The sequence below is a fragment of the Lynx canadensis genome, chromosome B4 (genome assembly GCF_007474595.2).
Source record: "Lynx canadensis isolate LIC74 chromosome B4, mLynCan4.pri.v2, whole genome shotgun sequence".
Lineage (NCBI taxonomy): Eukaryota > Metazoa > Chordata > Mammalia > Carnivora > Felidae > Lynx > Lynx canadensis.
Genome location: NC_044309.1, coordinates 1259906 through 1266824, shown reverse-complemented (window position 1 = coordinate 1266824; position 6919 = coordinate 1259906). Strand labels below are relative to the sequence as shown.

The window sequence follows — 6919 nt, the reverse complement described above, 5'->3', positions numbered from 1 at the left end:
CACCAGCCAGCACGAAGTCTGCCAGAAAACACCTCTGTATTTCACCCCGCCGCCCCCCCCCCCCAGAAGGGCAGAACATAACAGGAACAATTTGCTTTCGTATGATAGTTGCAGACATCCAGAAATGGGGTTTCGGAAGGATGGTGGGCAGGCTTTACAAGGAGGTAGATCATAATAATGTGAGAAAACCTTTCCACGAGGCTCCGACCGTAGAAAGAAATCTTCTGTGGAATAGCGCGTTCGCGTCCACTCCTTGGGGATCGTTCTGCAGTCTGGCGCGGGGCTGTTGAGACATGCGAGGGTATCTTCATGGGTTCTCTTTTCTCTGGTTCTTATAAGCAATCGATCCCATCGATTTTTATCTGTGTTTACACCCAAAGATCATTTACACATAACCCGCTACACGAGTCCTAACATTTACCGAATTGGTGTCGCAGAGTTAATAAAGACTGAAACGCTGTGTTTACAATAAATCCCGGCTGTTCCCGAGCTCCTATAAACATACGCACACACAGATAAGTGGGATTCCTGCCGTTTGTGAGACAACATGCACAGGAATAGATCTTCAGCGTTATTTTGAGTCAGTCACGATTTTCTGTTGCTGCTCTGCCTTCTAAGTGTGAAGTTGTGTCAGGTTAACCTGAGCGTTTTTGAATGGTCTGTACCCAGTGTCATCCGTTAACCCTGCAGGGCCCGCAGCGATGCATTGTAGAGTTGCGTCAGCATTATTATAGCTTACAACTTCCGGTAGCCAGACCTGGAAAGATGCATGAATCGCGGCTCAAATGTGCATCATCAGCACAGCTGCTGGAAAGGCAGCTGAAGCCCCCCAGGTGCTCGTGCCGGAAACAGCTATGGTTGTCACAGCCCAGCTGCTTGGCTGGAGACAAGCAGACATGGGTTTGTTGGGGGCCCAGGCATGTTCTGCTACTGGGACCATGGCCCGGCGCCCAGAGACGGGTTGGGCTGCTGCCCCCGTGACAAAGTCTGTGCCACCCAGGCTCCCGAGACGCCCCTGCCTCACACCCACTTGAATCACATCCACTTCATCCAAACTCTGCTCATTTCTCCAAGCTCTATTCATTCCCGGCTCCGAGACTTGGCTGTTTCTTTCGTCGGGCTGGATTTATTCCACAAGTTTAAAGTTTACTCCTCCATCCATGTTTTACAAGTCATTATCGAGCCCTTCTACAAATATCTCCAGTAGCCGTGATCTTCCCTTGAACTTTCTTAGCACTTTGTCTGTTCTTCTCTTATGTGACCTCCCAGTACAGTTAGAAGACCACATTTTCCTACTGGACTATAGTTGCCTTGAGAACGGCAGTATTTTATTTATCCTTCTTTCCCTGGAAGTACCTGACAGTGGCTCACAGATAGTAGCCTATTTAAAAGATTTGTAAATAATGGTGCAGTGAACGCTGGACTGCATATAGCTCTTCAAAATCCTGATTCCAATTCTTCTGGATTCCTACCCACAAGGGGGACTGGTGGATCGTAGGCTAGTTCTATTTTTACTTGTTTGAGGAATCTCCATGCTGTTTTCCATAGTGGTTGCACCAGTTTGCATTCCCACCATTAAATTTAAGAAAAAAATTTACTCTTTTTTTTTAATGTTTATTTATTTTTGAGAGAGAGAGACAGAGACAGAGCACGGGTGAGAGAGGGGCAGAGAGAGAGGGAGACACAGAATCTGAAGCAGGCTCCAGGCTCTGAGCTGTCAGCACAGAGCCTGACACGGGGCTCAAAACCACAAACTGTGAGATCATGACCTGAGCCGAAGTCAGACACTCAACGACTGAGCCACCCAGGTGCCCTAAAAAGAAATTTTTTTATTTAAAACTTGGCAAGCATCATAAGGTAGCTTAAGTAAAATTTGAGAGTTTCATCGTTTTCAAAACTCTTTGCGCATCTTTTAAAACAAATTCTAAGATCATAATACTAAAAAGAAATAATAACTCCAAATCAGACAAGCAAATAAGGACACTGGGAGTCAAGACGTGACTAAGTGTTGCCTGAAAACTGCATTTTGCCAACAGAAGATCACGACCTTCGGGATCTAAAGCGGTTGGCGACCTCTTTCCTGTGAGAGCAGCTCTCTGCTGGAGACACACCCTGGTTAAGCCTGGCCTGCAGTGCCACCCCGAAGGGACAGGGCTTCTTCAGTGTCTGTGATCGGCGTGCTCTGCAGGGAAGAGGGGAGGCAGCCAGCAGCCCAGCAGCTCCTTGAGGGCTACCAGCCGATGGAGACCCAAGATGGAAGGACAGGGGACAGTGGCCGCCATGCTGTCGCCAGAGTGGCTCTCCAGGCTCCTTCAGGACGTCATGTCCAGTAATTCAGGGATCCTAACACATCTCCTACAACCGCCTTGGTTCGCTTCAGCATCAGACTCGCCCGACACAGGACGGCCCCCTCGACCCGCGAGAGGGAAAACCACTGCGGTTCTGGGCCAGAGCAGGGCCAGCGCCCCCAACCTCCCAGGAGCACTCCTCCGGTGGGAGCGGAAAGCCCAGGCTCGGGCGCCCAAAGCACCCTCTGTGCCCCTCAGATCTGTCTGCTTCCTCCGTCTCTCGTTGATGGCTGCCCTTTCCACTGCAAGGTACTGGGTCGAGTGTGTAGAGGTGCGGCCGGTACACCGCAGCGGGTGCTAGGAGATAACCACAGGAGCTGGCCCCATCAAGACGGAGGGGTGTGGCAAGCAGCACAAAGCTACATGGGGTGCAGAGAGCGGGCGGCGGGCACACTGGTGGAGTCTCCACCCGGGGCAGGAGCTCTCGCCAGGCAGAGAGGCCGCTGCGACGCCCGTCCCAGGCAGGCATTGGCGTTTCACCGTGGCCTCCGTCCGAAAGCGCGATTCTGGGAGACGCCCAGTGGGCAACTGGGTGTGAGTTGACTTCAATTTTGCTTGGTGCCGTTTTTCTATTACGTTTCAGTTTTGTACGTATTTGAATTTTCAAGTGATGATATTATTTTAGAGAAAAAAATAATAAAGAAAGAAAAAAGAAAGGACAGGATTGATCCCGACAGCCCTTCGTGGATGACATATTGAGAACACGTCGGCGGAGACGCGACTGTTATAAATAGCGGGCACGGCAGCATGGTACATGCGTGTGCGAGCCACTGATTCCACTGTAATTAGAGAAAGAAGGCTCCCGTCCCTGCAGTGGGGGAGCATTTAAAATCACAGCTGAGGTAGTAAATTACTGGTCCTCAATGCCCTCGTCAGACAGATTGCTTTCATTCCGCGGGGAGGGACGCGCGCTGTGTCAGAGCCGCTACCCCCAGTGAGCTTAATGTGGTCTATTTAAAAGCACAAGATGGAATAAAGGAAATAGCAGATTTTACAATTCGCCAGCATAAACACTTATTTTTATTTTCCCAAAGCATGGAGCGCCAGCCCCGCATAGGAATGCTGACATGATTCATTCTGGATGTCGCTTTCTGGGCCCCCCGGGAACCAGGCCGACTAGTTAATAGGCAGGGCTGCTAGCCCGCCGGGCGTCGCCCCTCGGGGCTGAACCCCCACAGGAAGGTGACACGGCCCTTCTACATTCGTCGCGTCCCCCTCTCTCTCGGCCTCCATCTTGCTCCGGCGCCAACCACGGAAGCAATGTGGCTTTCATGTGTCAACACGGCCCAAAGAGAAACACCATAGAAACAGCCTGGGATGGGCCTTCTAACCTCAGCCTAATTTCCAAGGCACCGAGAAGGAGACACGGAAGGAGAACATTCTCTCGTGAGGCCACACAGTTCTTGATTAATTCTCAAAAACCCAACCGGGCATTTTTTTTTTTAATTGGTTTCATCAGAAGGACACTTGCTTTCAAGAACAGACCGAAGCTTGAAAACTGCTAATGCCTTTTTGCACAAATGTTCTTCCTGAATCTGTGTGCCTCTCAAATGGGTAGGCGAGAGCTAAATGGTGAGCACTTACCATGTTAAAGATGGATATGGACAAAGTGGCTGCCGTGTGCTCCAAGTTCATGTGGTAGATGGGAACCAGGAGTCACCCCGCTGGTTTACGAGGTGGGTTACAGCGTGGCAGGAAGTGGGGAGACAGAGGGAATAATAGATTTGAGACCAAAACAGAGAGTCAAGGCCAAGCCTTCGAAACTTGTAACCTGACGCCTGCCCCCTTCTTCCTTCCCCTCTCAGGAACCACCTGCGTTCTGTACTCAGTAGTCAAGGGCGGTGCCTAAATTGTTCTTCCTCGGTTCCAATTTACATCAAAATCCAGTCTGCCCAAGACCCAGGCTCAGACCACTGGGCTCGCCAGTCACATCATGGCTGCAGGCACTTGTCCGGAAGAGTCAGACGTGGATTTCGCGGGGCCTTCTGGGATATGATTCTGGGAAAGTCTAATGCGTTCCAAGGGTGGGAATTGTAGGCACTACAGCACAGAGATCAGCCTCTGCCCACTGGCTGTGCTCCCTGGGCACAGATACTCCATTTGGAGCATGGTGGGCCTGTGTCTCTCCCTGCGTGTGAACTTGGGTAAATCAACTTAACCACGAGACGTGGCTGCCCCCTTCCCCCCCGGGGGCCCCAGAGAAGTCAATGAACTCTGTGTTACTCACCTGTGTGTGGCATTTCCAAGCGTCCTGACCTAGTTGGAGAGAGAGCTCACAGGCCAGCGAACGTGTGGGTGGAGCAGTGTGATGCTGCTTGGGGCCACCCAGAACTTTCTGACCCACATCCACCGTGGAGTGAGGGAGGAGCCCCGCTTAAATGTCCTTTCTCGTTCACACACAGCTGTGGGAATTTAGGAGACAGCTTAACCGCAAGGCCGGGAGTCCGAGCTCAGCCCCTGCGGGACCTGCCCAGGTACACGGCGGGCCCCCTGGGCCTCCCCTGGGCCTTTGGCCCTGCCCAAGAGCCAGCGGGTGTGAGTTGTAGCCTAACAAATCTGGGCCTCCAGCCTGCCCCACGCTGAGGAGGAAAAGCTCGAGCTCGGGCCTGGGAGCCTAACCCCTTCCGTCGGCAGAAAAGAAAAGCCGAAAATTTATACAAGAGAACATTAGTCATGCTTCAACCAACGGCCACAGCTGCGAGGGCACAGGGACTGATGGCGTGCATGGCTGTCCCGGGGGGGCTCCAACACACATGCTGACCTGCTCACCTTGGCTGAATGCTCACCACGGCCAGGAGCCATGCAAAACGCTTCACAGAGTGACCTCAGAGAGACAGGTACACTGAGGCCCACCCACCAGCCCACAGCTGGTGGCCCCGGAGCCCCACCTCCCAGAGTGGCACAGAGGGCTCTTCTCTCATCACCGAGGCTCTGGACCAGAGGCCGCTGCCAGGTCCCCACTCAGCACCCCGCCTTCTGCCGGCTCCCCGCGCCCTGGAGGACAGCAGCCCAGCAGCAGAGGGCGCAGGGACTGATGGCGTGCATGGCCGTCCCGGGGGGGCTCCAACGCACATGCTGACCTGCTCTTCTGATTCTGCGAAATCAGAAGTCTCTCCTCTCCCTCGGCCTCCATCATCTCCGTCCTCAGAAGCTCCATTTACAGGCCTGGGGGAGGGGGACTGGCCCTGCTGCACTCCCCGGGCAGGACAGGACAGACGTCAGGCTGGGGTGAACTCCACTAGCGAAAAAAGACCCAAAATTGATGGTTAAGGTGAAGTTGGTTCCGTACCACAAACAGGAGGTAAGATCCTCAGAGCCAAGAGACCAAGAGTCTCCCCGACGCCCAAGCCGTCCTGAGGTCGCAAAGGGGAAGCTGCGGGAGATGCTTTTCAGGGTCACAGAGCTGTCGTGCGCTCCGAGGGAGACCGCGGAGTCCTTGGGGACACAGACACATGTGGTACCTGGGGTCCACACGTGTGAAAAGGCCATTCTGGAAAGCAAGAGCTCACGCGAGTCAGTTCCCTGGTGCTGGCGACGGAGCCGACGGGTTAGTCTTTTCTATTTATTTACTTTAGGTGACGTACATAACAGGAAACTTACTGTTTTCACCAGCTCTGAGCGCATACAGAGTTCAGGGCATTGAACACACTTTGCTGTGACCCATGGCCACCATCTCCAGGTCATAACCATCTTCTCAAACTGAAACTCTGCCCTGTGAGCACCTGCTGCAGGGGCCCAACAACAGGGGCCCCATCAGGGGAATCCTACGTGACAGGTCCTTCCATGGCCCTCGGAGTTCACCCTGGTTACTCCTTTCTTATCATTAAAATTAACAGAAAAGGGGCGCCTGGGTGGCTCAGTCGGTTAAACGTCCGACTTCAGCTCAGGTCATGATCTCACCGTTTGTGAGTTCCAGCCTCACGTTGGGTTCTGTGCTGACAGCTCAGAGCCTGGAGCCTGTTTCAGATTCTGTGTCTCCCTCTCTCTCTGCCCCTCTCCCGCTCATACTCTGTCTCTCTGCCTCTCAAAAATAAACAGTAAAAAATAAAAATAAAACATAAATAAAAACAGTGCATGACTGGAGGGGCGCCTGGGTGGCTCAGTCAGTTGAGCATCCGACTTTGGCTCAGGTCATGAACTCACAGTTCATGGGTTTGAGCCCCGCGTCGGGCTCTGTGCTGACAGCCCGGAGCCTGGAGCCTGCTTTGGATTCTGTGTCTCCCTCTCTCTCTGCCCCTCTCCTGCTTGCTCTCTCTCTCTCTCTCTCTCTCTCTCTCAAAAATAAGTAAACATGAAAAAAATAAATAAAAATAAATAAAATTAACCAAAAAAATTAAGAATGTGCTTCTCCACTCTCTTTGCCATCCATACCTATAAACCCATTATCTTTGTGGATTTTCTCCCCGGGGCCTTCCTGTTGAGCAGCGGACGCTGTTCTCCTGAGGTTCTGGAGATTATCAAGGGTTTAACACCATGGGCAGGAAACCCCTCATCCTGAAGAAGCAAGTGTGCGGGGATGGGGCATTTCAGGGAATTTCTGACACTTTCAAACTGAGGGAAGCAGGCTGCTT

General features: G+C 52.5%; 1 long non-coding RNA gene across 1 annotated transcript; it reads right to left on the bottom strand.

Moving 5' to 3' along the window:
* Positions 1–237: 237 nt before the first annotated feature.
* LOC115518546 lies at positions 238–5582 on the bottom strand. Its single transcript, XR_004343808.1, has 4 exons — positions 5429–5582; positions 4576–4750; positions 3933–4012; positions 238–283 (listed from the first exon to the last, which is right to left on the bottom strand). It is a non-coding gene; the product is annotated as an uncharacterized LOC115518546 (long non-coding RNA).
* Between the last annotated feature and the right edge of the window lie 1337 nt (positions 5583–6919).